The sequence below is a fragment of the Rhinatrema bivittatum genome, chromosome 9 (genome assembly GCF_901001135.1).
Source record: "Rhinatrema bivittatum chromosome 9, aRhiBiv1.1, whole genome shotgun sequence".
Taxonomy (NCBI): domain Eukaryota; kingdom Metazoa; phylum Chordata; class Amphibia; order Gymnophiona; family Rhinatrematidae; genus Rhinatrema; species Rhinatrema bivittatum.
The window spans coordinates 167,458,745-167,474,446 of record NC_042623.1 but is presented as its reverse complement, the minus strand read 5'-3'; the positions used below and the strand labels follow the sequence as shown (position 1 = coordinate 167,474,446).

The 15,702-nt window shown below is 48.5% G+C and overlaps 1 protein-coding gene across 6 annotated transcripts in view; it reads right to left on the bottom strand.

Moving 5' to 3' along the window:
- Positions 1–15,702, bottom strand: part of PASK (PAS domain containing serine/threonine kinase) — a 266,283-nt gene that overhangs the window by 104,275 nt on the left and 146,306 nt on the right. The gene's annotated exons all lie outside the window — the stretch shown is intronic.

Here is a 15,702-nt window from a genome sequence, read left to right as displayed (position 1 = left end):
CAGCTTGTCCGCCAAAAGATTGTCCACTCCCGGCAAGTAGGTTGCCCTGCGGTACATCGAGTGGGAAAGGGCCCATGCCCATATCTGTGCAGCTCCCTGACACAGGAGGTAGGAGCCCGTTCCCCCTTGTTTGTTGATGTACCACATCGCAACCTGATTGTCGGTTTGAATCAGGATGGCTTTGTTTGATAGGCAATCCTGAACGGCCTTGAGGGCATATCTGATCGCCCGTAGCTCCAGAAATTTATCTGGTGTTTGGCTTCCTCTGGAGACCAGGTTCCCTGAGTCAGCAGGTCGCCTACACGTGCACCCCACCCGAGGTTGGATGCGTCTGTTAAGGTAATTTGATGATCTGGAGCCTGAAATAGAAGGCCTTGAATGAGATTGGAGTGGTGCATCTACCAGGCTAGTGACAGACTGAGCTGTTTGGTAACCTGGATAATGCTGGACACTGGCTGACCAGCTTGAATCCACTGGCATTTTAGGGTCCACTGCATCACTCTCATGGGTAAGCAAGCCATCGGAGTGACATGCACTGAGGACGCCATGTGACCCAGCAGTATGAGGAAGTAACAAGCAGTTGAAGATACTCGAGTCTGTAGTTGATGCGTCAGAGATGCTATGGTGAAAGCGGGATCCTGGGGAGGAAGGCTTTCGCCTGTATAGTGTTTAGGTCAGCCCATATAAAGGATAGGTTTGGGATGGAACTATCTTGGATTTGGGATAGTTGATTAGAAACCCTAAGGAGATCAGGGTGTTGTTAGTGAGATGCAGGGAGGTTAGTGTGCCCTGCTGAGTCGGAGCCCTTATCAACCAACCGTCGAGATAAGGGTAAACATGCACACCCTGATTCCTGAGGAAGGCTGAGCAGCCTGGTGAACACTCCACGAGTATTCACCAGGCACTTGGTGAATACTCGTGGAGTGGACGCTAGGCCGAATGGTAGTACACAGTACTGGAAGTGACGAGGGCCTACCAGGAATCGCAGGTACTTGCGATGAGATGGAGTAATTGAGTTGTGTGTATAAGTGTCTTGGAGATCTAGAGAGCATAGCCAATCTCCTCTTTGTAGAAGAGGAAGTAGAGAGCCCAAGGATACCATTTTGAATTTCTCTCTCTGCAAAAATTTGTTTAGGGTGCGGAGGTCCAGTATCGGGCGTACGCCACCTGACTTTTTTGGTATTAGAAAATATCGGGAATAGAACCTCTGCCCCTGCTGGGAGAGGGGCACTGGTTCTATTGCTCGGCATTTGAGGAGGGATGAGACCTCCTGTTTGAGCAAGAGAGAGTGGTCAGACGTCCCCCACATCAGCAGAGGTGAAGAGTCCGCTGGAACAGTTAGGAAATTTAGGTGGTAACCCTGAGTGACTATTGCCCGTACCCACTGGTCTGTGGTGACTGTATGCCAAGCGCTGTTGAAGTGACAGAGCTGACCACCAACCGGTATGGATGGAAGAGGAGGTTGGCTTACACTCTCTAGGAAGGAGTCAAAACCCTGACGCTGGTCCAGGCTGAGAAGCTGGCTGAGACTTTTGAGGCAGAGTCTGCCTGGATTGATCTTTTTGGTAAGGTCTGGAAGGGCATCCTCTAGAAGCTGGAGGGTAAAATTTCCTTGGCTTCTAGGCAGGCCGCTTAGAGTCCCTCCTGTAAGTTCCCTTAGGGGAACTCAGACTGCACAGAAGAAAGCTGGCATGGCATTTCATGGTGGTCCTTTAACTGTGCCACGGTCTCTGATCTTTTCCCCAAAGAGATTATCACCCACACAGGGTAGATCTGCTAACCTGTCTTGGACTTCTGGTCTTAAGTCCGAGGATTTGAGCCAGGCCCATCTTCTTGCACTAATCCCTGCTGCAGACACTGCAAAGGAAGTGTCAAAGATATTATACGCAGCCAGACTTCATGCTTTCCAGCATCCAGACCTTTCTAGGCCAGAGTATGAAGTTGAGCCTGGAGTTGCTCTGGTAAAGAATCAGAGAAATCTTGGATCCTCTTAAAAAGGTCCCTGTTATACTGGGTCACGTATAAATGGTAAGAGGCAATGCGAGATGAGCATTGAGCTATGGAAGACATGCCTACCAAAGGCATCCACAGATTTTTGTTCCTTCCCTGGAGGTATTGAGGAATGAGGTTTTGAACGTCGTGCCTTCTTCCGGGCTGATTCAACTACCACAGAGTGATGATCCAACTGTGATTTTTGGAAGCCAGGAGCTGACTGCACAAGATAGGTGGCATCTGTCTTGCGGTTGACAGGTGGGACTGAACATGGGTGTTCCCAGTTTCTCTTCAGGAGATCCAGCAAGATTTCATGAATAGGGACAGACATGATTTCCTTTGGAGCATCAAGAAACTGGAGTACCTCCAGCATCTTGTGCCTAGAGTCCTCTTCTGTCTGAAGTTGGAAAGGAATGGTTTTAGACATTTCCTTGGCTTCTTTGTCGGTGGCTCTGTTGATACCGATGCCAAGGACTTGCCTGGATCGGCGGACTGAGCCTTCCGATGACTGTGTCGATGCTTTTCACGATTATCCCCTCTGTCTTTTTCTTGCGGAGGCAAGGAGGGAATCGACACCTTTGGAATCGTCGACGCCGGGCGGGCAGCAGCGGTGTCCCGGTGCTGGCGAGAGGTTGATGGTACCGGCTCGGACAAAGTCCAAGCTATCGATGGAGTCGGGGTTTTTGCCTAAAAGAGAAACTCAATTTTCCCTAAACGAGCCTTATGACCCTTCAGTGTCATTTGAGCACATTTGGTGCAAGTTAGGACATCATGTTCGGACCCCAAACATTACACAGACCCCGTGCTGGTCAGTGATGGACATTGTTAGAGTACAGTCGGGGCACCGACGAAAACCCGACGCCATGACTCAGACAAAAATTTAGCCGTGGTGCGGTCGATGGCCGGAAGGCCCCGAAGGCAAAACTCGACGGGAATCAATCGCAATTAGGGTAAAAGCTTACCTTTTGACTGCAGAGTATGGATATCGATAGGGGGGACCCCTATGGGCTGAAATTTTTTGAAGAAGTTCCGTGAGGAAAATTCCTGTCAGGAACCTCAAGAGAGCTCCTTAACCCGCGTGGCTACTGCTGTGCAGAAAAAAGAAGACTGAAGGGGGACCCCTGCTGGATGCAGGGTTAGTGCTATGCTGGGCATGCCCAGTAGGTGCCAGTCAAAGCTCTAGAAATTTTGACAAAAGTGTTCCTTGATTGGGCTCCATCCTGATGATGACACCCATATGTGAGAACTACCATCTTGCTTGTCCTGTGAGAATGCTGGGTTTTGCCTCCCTTTCAGCAGATGAGACAGAGAAAAACTTGAAGGGCACCCTCTGTCAGTACGGTGCACCACCTGCGGCCCCCTTCAGTATTTCTCTGTCTCCAGCAGATGAAGGTGGTAGAACCTATGGTCCTGGTACTTCGGGAATAGTTTTGGTTTTTTTTTTTTTTTTTTTAAACAAGAGAGCACTTTGCCTCCCAAGGGGAAGTTTCTGTTGAGCTCCCTTCCTTGGTTGCAGGCTTGCAGGGGACTTAGCAGCCCTCCTTCCTGGAGCTTTTTTACACCGGTGAGTAACTGGGGGGCTGCTCTTCTTGAAGTTCTTATTAAAAGAATCTTTGAGGTGTTGGCTCTTGGGGTTAGAGCAGCGGTTAGCAGTAGTTTGATGCAACGCGCGAGCCTCAGGTGGGTACAACAGCTCCTGAGTGCCAGGGAGCTTTCTCCGGAGGAGGCGGAGCAGGAGGATCGTTTGGAGGCAGCAGTGGTGTATGGCACTGATGCGTTGTTTGATCTCCTTTGTACTTCTTCCCGCATGATGGCTTCCACAGTGTCGGCCCACAGACTTTTGTGGCTTCGTAATTGATCGGCTGATGCTTCGTCTAAGTCGCAGTTGGGTGCGCTTCCCTTTAGAGGGAAATTCCTTTTTGGAGACGATTTGGAGCAACTCATTAAATCCTTGGGGGATAATAAGGTATACAAGCTCCCAGAGGATAGGCCCAAAGTCTTCAGGGGTTACGGTTCTGCCTGTCCTCTTTTTCGGGGTCAGTGCCGATTTCATCCATCTAGACCACCCACCTCTGGCCAGCAACAGCTAGCAGGTAGGCCCCAGTCTTGGACTCATTCCTTTCGATGCCGGAGACCGGCCCGAGACGGTGTCACTTCGGGTGCAGCAGGAACCAAGCCCTCACAATGAAATAGCGTCAACCCATTCCTCTATTCCGATTGTCAGAGGGAGACTGTCCCTTTTTTTTTTTTTACGAGGCGTGGGTCAAAATCACGTCGGACCATTGGGTTCTAAACATCATAGAGCACGGTTACGCATTAGATTTTGCTCGTCCGTTGCACGACCTGTTTCTGGTGTCTCCCTGCGGGTCCTTGGAGAAATGACGCCATGCGACTCAAACGCTTCATCGGTTGATAGATCTAGGAGTGGGGATCCCGGTTCCTTCGGACGAGCAAAGAAATGGCAGATATTCAATTTATTTTGTGGTTCCCAAGAAGGAGGGGTACTTCTGCCCGATTTTGGACCTAAAGAAAGTCAACAGGGCTCTTTGAGTGCCCCGTTTTCGCATGGAAACTCTACGGTCTGTCATTGCCTCCGTCAGAGGAGAGTTTTTGGCTTCCCTCGATTTGACAGAAGCATACCTGCACATAGCGATTTGCAAAGACCATCAGAGGTATCTACATTTCATGGTCCTCGGCAGGCATTACCAATTTCAGGCCCTACCGTTCAGGTTGGCCACCGCTCCCCGCACCTTTACAAAGGTGATCGTGGTGGCGGCAGTGGCTCTCCGGCAGGAAGGGATTCTGGTTCATTCTTACTTGGAAGACTGGCTCATTCTAGCAAAGTTAGAGGAACTATGTAAGATGGCGTTTGCCAAAGTGGTGCGGATCCTTCACTCTCTGGAGTGGATCATAAATCCCAACAAGAGCCAGTTGTGTCCTTCCCAGATCCTGGATTTTTTGGGAGCATGGTTCAATACTCTGATCAAGAAGGACTTCCTTATGCAGGAATGGATAAACAAGCTGATGTCTCAAGTTAGTCTCCTCTTGTCCCTGCCAGTTCCCAGGGTCTGGGATTACGTGCAGGTGCTTGGTTCTATGGAGTCTACACTGGAGTTGGTTCCTTGGGCTTTCACTCATATGAGACTGTTGCAGAGGGCTTTGTTATCACGTTGGGATCCCAAATCAGAGGAGTTCCAGATTCCCTTGCGGCTCCAGGAACCCACCAGGTCTAGTCTCAATTGGTGGCTGTTCCCTGAACATTTGTCTCGAGGAGTGGATCTGAAAGTCCCTCAGTGGATCATTGTGACAACGGATGCCGATCTCTCCAGTTGGGGGGCAGTTTGCCAATCTCAAGCGGCGCAAGGTCAATGGACACAGAAGGCGCAATGTTCCATCAATCGTCTGGAAACAAGAGCAGTGCGATTGGCCTTGCGGAAATTCCTTCCCCTCATCCATTGGTGTGGGTATTGTCAGACAATGCAAAGACGGTAGCGTTCATCAACTGGCAAGGGGTAACAAAGAGCCGTCCAGTGGCTTGGAAGCGGACAAGCTCATGGCCTGGGCGGAGCAAAATCTGGCCAGGTTAGCGGCTTCTCACATTGCCGAGGTAGACAACATTCAGGCAGATTTTCTGAGCTGCCAACGGCTTGATCCTGGAGAGTGGGAACTATCTGAGGAGGCATTCAAGCTCTTAACTTCAGTGGGGAGTTCCCCGCTTGAATTTAATAGTGACTCGGATGAATGCCAAGGCACCTCGCTTCTTCAGTCGCAGAAGAGAACACTGGGCGGAAGGTGTGTATGCTTTTGTCCTTCCGTGGCCCCGCAACATTCTGCTCAACGTTTTTCCTCCTTGGCCCCTGGTGGGCAAGGTCTTAGAAGAATAGAGGCTCATCAGGGGACGGTGATCCTGGTAGCTCCAGAGTGGCCAAGGAGGCTGTGGTTTGTGGATCTTGTCAACCTAGCAGTGGATGGCCCCCTCCATCTGGATCATCTTCCAAATCTTCTGAGGCAAGGTCCAGTATTTTTTGACCAGGTGGATCGCTTTTGTCTAGCGGCTTGGCTTATGAGAGGAGGCAGTTGAGAAAGAAGGGTTATCCGGATACAGTCATTTCCACTCTTTTGCGGGCATGTAAAGCATCAACCTCTCTTACATATGTCCGGGTCTGGAAGGTTTTTGACTCTTGGTGTAGTAGATCGAAGGTTTCCCCTAGGCACGCCTCGATAGTCCACATCCTCACCTTCTTATAAGAGGTCTGGCGAAGGGGTTAGCTTTCAGTTCTCTAAGGGTTCAAGTGGCGGCCTTAGGCTGTTTACGAGGAAAGGTAGAAGGAGCGTCCTTAACGGCTCATCTGGATGTAGTGCGTTTCCTTAGAGGTGCAAAGCACTTGAATCCTCCTCGCTGGACTGTTTGTCCCTCTTGTAGTTTGAATTTGGTCCTTCGAATGTTGTGCGAACCTCCTTTTGAACCACTTAAGCGCGTTACTTTAAAGGACCTAATGCTAAAAACTGTGTTTTTGGTGGCTATCTTCTCGGCTCGGAGGGTGTCAGATTCAAGTACTATCTTGTCGCGAACCTTTCCTTAGGTTTTCACACTTGGGCGTCTCCCTGCGAACGGTACCATCTTTTCTTCTTAAGGTTGTATTGGCCTTTCACGTGAACCAGTCGGTAGAGTTGCTGGCGTTGGATCAAGAATCTCCGCATGCTCGCGAATTGAGGAGGTTGGATGTTAGACGGGTACTTCTGTGTTACATGGAGGTCACTAACGAATTTCGTTTGTCAGATCATCTCTTTGTCTTGTGGAGTGGTCCTAAGAAGGGCTTCCAAGGCCACCATTGCCCACTGATTAAAGGAAGCTATTGCTTCAGCATACATATGTCATGTGTGAGTGGTTCTGGACTGTCTTAAGGCTCATCTACTTCCATCTCAGGCTGCGTCCTGGGCAGAAAGCCAGTTGGTCTCCCCACCCTGGAAATCTGTAGAGCGGTGACTTGGAAATCTTAGCATACTTTTGCTCTTCATTACCGTTTGGACGTTCGGGCTCCGGACTCTGAGAGTTTTGGAAGCAGTGTGCTTCGAGCGGGGCTTTCTACGTCCCACCCCATGTAAGGCAGCTTGGGTACATCCCAGCAGTCTGGACAGATCCAGGTATGTACAGGAAAAGGAAAATTGGTTCTTACCTGCTAATTTTCATTCCTGTAGTACCACGGATCAGTCCAGATGCCCGCCCAATCAATTTTGTGAGCCCGCTCGAATCCAATTTTCCTTCAATTGTCCTCGAAGACTGTAGCAGAACGAAGATTTCAGCATGCTCTTGACTTGTATATAGTTTTTTGTATTACATGTCCATTGATTTGATCTAGCCATTGGATTTGGATTGCTGTTCAACGTTAAAATTCAATTTCTGCTTTGATACCGTTTATACTGAAGGGGGACGCAGATGGTGCACCGTACTTACAGGGGGTGCCCTTCAAGTTTTTCTCTGTCTCCATCTGCTGGAAGGGAGGCAAAACCCAGCAGTCTGGACTGATCCGTGGTACTACAGGAACGAAAATTAGCAGGTAAGAACCAATTTTCCTTTAGTGCAGATAAGTGACTAATATTTGGAGCTCACTGACTCTATATAATGCCTCCAATGTATCGAACATGCCTGACCTTAAAAGCTTTTTTGCAAGATTCAAGCAGGTCTGACGTCCTCTGAGAGCCATCTGTTTGCAGACCAAATAGGTGCACAGAGGGCACTTCTTAAAGCCACTGGTCTTTTTAGGACATTGATGACAAAAAGTAGTAATGAAGTCAAATGACAATTTTCATCAAAAATAAAAGGCTGCTTTATGCACTCCGCCAGGCAGACGTTAATGCACAAAAATTAAAATAAACTTCATAACATGAAAATATTTATTCAAAAGAGGGAAAACAGAGTGGGTTCCATAGAGAAAAAATAAAGAACTAAAAAGGGCCCCACATGAACACTGTGACACAGTATGACTCACACATGCTCAGTGGAGCATGTCAGAGCTTTCAGAGTTGCAGATTCTCAGCTCTGACCTGGGCTCAGTCAGATGACATCACACATGTGTGAGGACAATATATCCTGCCTGTCCTCAGAGAAAAAATCTTATCTCAAGGTTTTGTGTTGAAATGACTGCTATATGAAGTCACCTTGTGAGACAAATCTTGCAGTCTGTTTAACTATTGGACCCATGATCAGCAATACGTTACCCAGCATTCTCAGATCTTATGTTCATCCACCAGCTATACAGCACTACACTGCTTCAGCATGTAAAATAATGGAGGGCCAATGATTCTCCTGTAATCACTACTGAACATTTGGGTGCCGAATCCACACAGCTTAAGTTGCATGCTTCCTCCCTTTCTATTCTCCTCGCATTCCCACTTGATCTGTAAAACATCTTTCCACAGATTTAACCCAATCTTTTGTTGTGTCAGTAGTCAAAAGAGCAGACATAATTAAGGCTTCTGATTTTTAGATTTTAACAAATAAAACACCAATTAAAAATAAAATAAGTGCTTATTGGATTAACACTGGAAAACACCACTTTCCCTGGTATCCTCTTACCCTCCCCTTGCCTGCCTTGGTCTTCTATTCTGATTTTGTCTCTTTTCCATGCTGACGACTCTTCGGCTGCACAAATATATGTATTTAATTCAACTGGAAAAAGGTGCCCAGCAATAGTAACTGTGCTGCAAAAGCACCAACACTTTTTTTTTGTACTCAGAAAATCTCTAATTAGCTGGAAGAAAGACACCTAAATTTACAATTTATAAACACCTAAGGAAAGAAGCCCTAGACATAATAAAGCATCATGGCTCACTATGGACTGGCTAAATTCCATTTGTTTTCTTTGCATCCAAGAAAGATCTTAACTGGATAGAGGCAAGGAAAACATTTCACATTAGCAATATTATACAAGGCTACTGTAAAAACATTTTGGTGCCAAGAGACCTAGTCTTACAAAGATCTGGAAATATCAGAAATAATGTTTCCTTAAGTGTTTTTTTTCTTTTCCTGCTCCCTGATTTTTCTGTTTGGGTTCTTCTGGTTTGTGGACCATATAGGCAGGAGCAATGAATGGTATTGTTTTCTTTATTAAATTCCATGTTGTAATTACCTTACTGTACACTGAGAAATTACTATTTACCTGATAATTTCCTTTTCTTTAATCTAGACAGATGGGTACAGGACTGTCTCCATCTACTAGCAGATGGAGATGGAGCAAACTGACGGCACAGTATATATACCCCTGCAGTGACATTAGCCTGCCAGTATTCTCTTCAAAAGCAACTGTGGATAGACTAGCAAAAACTTGATTAAAAACAGATAACCATTTCAATACCCAGCCAACAGGAAACACTAAGCACAGACAAGAAATACATTAACAATAGTCTAGGAACTGGCGTAACACTTACCAGTAACCCCTGGAACGTGTAGCTACACAGGAGGACTATAACACAATCATATGTCAGTCAAGGGTGGGAAGATGAACCCATCTGTCCAGATTAAGGAAAAGGAAATTATCAGGTAAGAGTAATTTCTCATTTCCTAGCACCTAGACAGATGGGTTCAGGACCAGTGGGATGTACCCAAGCTACTCCCGAATAGGGTGGGAGGCTGCCTGCTGTCAGTCAAAACCACACGTGCAAAGGCTGCGTCCTCCCAGGTCTGCACATCCAGACGATAATACCTGGAAAAGGTGTGTAAGGAGGACCACGTCACAGCTCAGCAAATGTTGGGAGACAACAATTTAACCTCAGCCCATGACACTGCCCGAGCCCTAACATAGCTGGCTTGTCACGGCGGTTACTACCCCAAATCAAATAAGCCTGATACTTCACTTTCAATGCATATACAGCATAGTTCTCTGCTTCAACGGCAGGGGAGAAGAAAAAACTGATACTTCACACATCCAGCAGAGCTCTCTGCTTCAACGGCAGGGGAGAAGAAAAGAGGGTTCGCACTCACAAAGCGGGGAGTAGCTGGCTTGTTACGGCGGTTACTACCCCAAACCAAATGTGCCTGATACTTCACTTTCGATGCATATCCAGCATGGCTCTCTGCTTCAACAGCATGGGAGAAGACTGATACTTCACGCATATCCAGCATAGCTCTCTGCTTCAACGGCAGGGGAGAAAAAAAGAAAACTGATACTTCACGCATATCCAGCATAGCTCCCTGCTTCAACGGCAGGGGAGAAGAAAAACAACCAATAAGGGCTGTATAACATAGTCTGGGTAAAACAAATAAGCATGGGTGTAGCTTGCTTATTGGCAGGGGAGAAGAAAAACAACCAATAAGGGCTGTATAACATAGTCTGGGTAAAACAAATAAGCATGGGTGTAGCTTGCTTATTGCAGCGGCTACTACCCCTAACTAATCAAGCTAGATATTTCACTTGGATGCAGCTCCATCACTGCTCTCTACATTAAAGGTGGGGGTGGAAGGGAAATAGAACCAAGAGCTAAGAGAAAGCAAATGTTGCTTACCTGATGTAACAGGTGTTCTCACAGGACAGCAGGATGTTAGTCCTCACAAATGGGTGACATCGAGGATGGAGCCCACCACGGAAAACTTCTGTCAAAGTTTAACAGAACTTTGACTGGCCCCTACTGGGCATGCCCAGCACGGCACTGACCCTGCAGCCAGCAGGGGTCTCCCTTCAGTCTGATTTTCAAAGCTACAGGCAGTACCGAAAAAAGGAAAAATAAAACTAACCCAACACCGCAGGGTGGCGGGCGGGTTTCGTGAGGACTAACATCCTGCTGTCCTGTGAGAACACCTGTTATATCAGGTAAGCAACATTTGCTTTCTCACAGGACAAGCAGGATGGTTGTCCTCACAAATGGGTGAGTACCGAGCTGAGGATGTCCTGACTTGCACCAAAGGCACCCAACGGCGTGCAACAGGCACAACAACTGGGGTAGAATTTGGTAAAGGGCATCCGCACCCTACCGGGAAGGTGGAAGGGTGTTGGTACATCATGTTGGAAAAAGGTTACGCAAGACAGATTGGCCGAAGATGGAGTCCTGTCTTCCAGCTTTGTCCAAACAATAGTGGGCTGCAAAGGTATGGAGAGAACTCCAGGTTGCAGCCTTACAGATGTCAGGAAGCGGCACCGATCGAAGGTGTGCTACTGAAGTCGCCATGGCCCTCACAGAGTGTGCTGTAACACGGTCTTGGAAAGGAATGCCAGCTTGCTGATAGCAAAAGGAAATGCAGTCCGTCAACCATGAGGAAAGAGCCTGCTTACCCACAGGTTGCCCTAACTTGTTAGGATGGAAGGAGACAAATAATTGTGTGCTCTTCCTGTGGGCAACTGTACGGTCTAGATAGAATGCTAGAGCCCGTTTACAGTCTAGGGTATGCAGAGTCTGTTCCCCGGAGTTGGAGTGGGGCCTGGGAAAAAAGATAGGTAGTATGATGGATTGATTGATATGAAACTCCGAAACTACCTTAGGTAAAAATTTAGGGTGAGTGCGTAGTACCGCCTTATCGTGCAGGAGTTTAGTGTAAGGCGGATAGGTGACTAAGGCCTGTAACTCACTAACCCTGCGAGCTGAAGTGATAGCCAAAAGGAATAACAGTTTCCATGTGAGATATTTTAGGTCACAGGAGTGAAGAGGTTCAAAGGGTGGCTTCATAAGGCGACCCAGAACCAGATTAAGGTCCCAAGATGGGGCCGGTGGACGTAAAGGTAGCTTTAGATGGAGCAAGCCTTTAAGAAAGCGTGTTACTAGGGGTTGTACTGAGATAGGACAACCCCCAATACCTTTATGGAAGGCGGCTACCGCACTGACATGCATTCTAATGGAAGAGGTTTTAAGACCTGATTCTGATAGATGCCATAAATAGTCCAAGAAGTTAGAGATTGGACAGGAAAGGGGATCAAGGGACTGAGAAGTGCACCATGATGTGTACCTTTTCCATTTATATGAATAGGATCTTCTGGTGGAGGGCTTTCGTGAAGCTATCAGGACACGAGAAACTGAATCCGAAAGGTTAAAAGGCTGAAGGACTAACCTTTCAACATCCATGCCGTCAGGGACAAGGCCTGGAGGTTGGGATGGAGGAGGCATCCGTCGTTTTGAGTGAGTAGATGCGGATCCTTTCCCAAGGGAATGTGCCTGCGGATGGAGAGATCCTGGAGTATGGGAAACCACACTTGGCGTGGCCAGTGCGGTGCTATCAGGATCATGGTTCCCCTGTCCTGGCGTAGCTTCACGAGAGTCCTCGACAGAAGAGGAAGTGGAGGGAATGCATAGAGCAGACCGGTTATCCACTTGAGGGAGAACGCATCCCTCGGCCGAGAGTGCTGGCTCCGAATGAGAGAGCAGTAATTGTCCACTTTGTGGTTCTGAGGGGACGCAAAGAGGTCTATGTAAGGATAACCCCACTGTTGAAACAGAGAGGTCGCTACTAAGGGATTGAGTGACCACTCGTGTGGTTGGAAGACACAGCTTAGCTGGTCTGCCAATACATTGTCTACTCCCGGCAGGTAGGTGGCCCTGAGGTACATGGAGTGGGAGAGGGCTTCTGCCCAAATCTGCGCAGCTTCCTGACACAGAAGGAAGGAGCCTGTGCCTCCCTGCTTGTTTATGTACCACATGGCCACCTGGTTGTCTGTCTGGATCAAGATTATCTGATTCGATAGGTGATCTTGGAAAGTTCTGAGCGCGTAGCGGATCGCTCGCAGTTCCAAGAAATTTATCTGATGTTTGGCTTCCTCTCGAGACCAGACTCCTTGAGTTTGTAAATCGTCCACATGGGCCCCCCAACCGATGTGGGAAGCGTCTGTGGTTAGGATTACTTGCGGATCTGGTAGGAGAAAGGGTACGCCCTGAAGGAGGTTGACTTGATTTGTCCACCAGGTTAAAGACAGGCGTAGCGCTTGTGTAATTGTGACAATGGAGGACAGAGGCTGAAGAGCTTGAATCCATTGGTGTCGCAGAGTCCATTGTGTAACTCTCATGGCTAGTCGGGTCATGGGAGTAACTTGAACCGAGGATGCCATGTGTCCTAGGAGAACGAGGAACTGGCGAGCCGTGGCAGTGTTTTGAGACTGGAGCCGGCGAGCTAGGGATATCAGGGTTTGAACCCTTTGGTGAGGAAGGTAAGCCTTTGCCTGTAAGGTGTCCAAGTCTGCCCCAATGAAGGATAAGGTTTGAGATGGGACTAAGCAAGATTTCTCGTAATTGACAAGAAACCCTAAGGAAAGGAGTGTTTGAATTGTCAAGTTTAGGGAGGATTGAGCAATCTGTTGGATGGAGGCCCTGATTAGCCAATCGTCCAGGTAGGGGTAGACGTGGACACCTTCCTTCCTGAGGAATGCTGCTACCACGACGAGGCATTTGGTAAAGACTCGTGGTGCAGATGCCAGGCCGAAAGGTAGTACTCGATATTGGTAATGGTTTCGGCCCACCAGAAAACGCAGGTACTTGCGATGGGATTGTGTAATCGCAATGTGGGTATAAGCGTCTTTGAGGTCTAGAGAGCATAGCCAATCCCCTCTTTGCAGCAGAGGGAGAAGCGAGCCCAGGGTTACCATCTTGAACTTTTCTTTTTGAAGGTACTTGTTGAGGGCTCGGAGGTCTAAGATGGGACGAAGCCCCCCTGATTTCTTTGGTATCAGGAAGTACCTGGAGTAGAATCCCCTTCCTTGCTGAGAGGGAGGGACGGGTTCTATAGCATTTGATTGCAGAAGAAAGGATACTTCTTGTTGTAACTGAGCCAAGTGATTGGTCAGACTCCATGCTTGTAGAGGCGGGGAGAGTCTGCAGGAAGAGTAGTGAAGTTGAGGTGGTAACCTTGTGCAATAATTGCTAGTACCCACTGATCTGAGGTAATCTGAAGCCAGCGGTCTAGAAATTGCCACAGCCGACCTCCCACAGGGATGGCTGGAAGAGGGGTTTGGCAACTGCTCTCTACAAGGAAGTCAAAGGCCCGCCGTAGGCCCAGGGGGTGGGGCTACTGTAGGCCTTTGCTTTCGAGGCTGACGTGGCTGAGCTCTGTGGGAAGACCGTACAGGTCGAGGCTTAGCCGATGGAGGGTAATACCGACGTGGTCTAAAGAAAGACTTTTTAGAGTCTTTCTTAGATGGTTGTTTGGAGGTGACATCAGAAGGAGCGAATGAGAGTTGTTTTAGCGTCTCATGGTGATCTTTCAATTCAGCTACTATTTGCTGAATTTGTTCTCCAAACAAGTTGTCACCTAGGCAGGGTAAATCAGATAGCCTGTCCTGGACCTCTGGGCGAAGGTCTGATGATTTTAGCCAAGCCCAACGTCTGGCTGAGATGGCTGTGGCTGAAACTTTTGTGGAAGCATCGAAGATGTCATATGCAGTTCTAATTTCATGCTTCCCGGCCTCAAACCCTTTGTTAAGGAGGGCTTGAAGTTGTGGTTGATATTGTTCAGGCAAGGTATCCGCATATTCTTGCATCTGTTTTAGGATGGCTCTGTTATATTGAGTCATATAAAGCTGATACGAAGCTATGCGTGAAATCAACATAGCTCCGTGATACACCTTCCTTCCTACACTATCTAGGAATTTGTTGTCCTTAGTAGGTGGAGTTGAAGAGTGTGGCTTTAGACGCTTAGCTTTCTTTTGAGCTGACTCAACGACGACAGAGCGATGATCCAATTGAGGCTTTTGAAACCCCGGTGCTGACTGGACAAGATATGTGGAGTCAGCTTTCTTATTGACTGGGGAGACAGATGAAGGAGATTCCCAGTTCTTCTTTAGGTGGTCTAGAAACACCTGATGAATAGGGATGGAAGCGATGATTTTTGGAGCATCCAGAAATTGGAGTAGTTCCATCATCTGGTGCCTGTCATCTTGTTCAGATTGTAGCTGAAAAGGGACTAACTCTGACATCTCCTTCACAAAATTGATGAAAGAGAGATCCTCAGGAGGAGAACGCTTTCTGCTCTCTGCAGGAGACGGTGGTGAAGGTAAATCTGTGTCAGAAGAGGAATCATCACCCCAGGTGTCGTAGGGATCATGAGGGGCTTGAATTCCTGAAGGTCCTGGTTGAGGGTCCGAGACATTAGGAGGAACCACCGAGGGCACCGAGTATAACCTCGATGGCATCGGTGCTGAAGGTGGAGCTGGAAATGGCATCGAGGGCATCGGTACTGGTCTCGATGGAATCGGTGCCAGCCTTGGAAGTCTCGGTGGAGCCGAAGGATATATCGATGGCGAGGGATGGGAAGGCACCGATGGAACCACCCCCGAAGGGGGAATTACGAACGGTGTTTCTCCCCCCGATGACAAGCCTGTCGGAGATGGCGGTGTTGTCGGTGCTACTGAAATCACCGGTGGAAGGGCTGTTTATAAGCGCTTCTATGCGGTGTAGCAGCGGTGCCAGTGCTTCTACCAGTGGCTCGGTGGTCGGTTCCCTCCTCGGTGCCGGAGTCGGTGGAGGTTGGAACCTCTGCATCGCTTTTTCGATGGCCTCCTGGACCAGCCGGTCCAGTTCTACCCGGAGACCAGGGGTAACGAGACCCGGCTCGACGGGAGAGGGAGGCTGAGGCTGAGCCGGAGGGACCACCGTAACCGGTGGGATCACGGCTCCCACACCCCGAGGGGGTGAGGGTTTCCTCGGTGCCTGCGAAAGAGACGTGGACGGTGCCAGGTCTGATCGAGGCTTTTTGGTCGGTGGCTCGGTCGGTACGGAGGTCGATGGTTCTGGATCCTC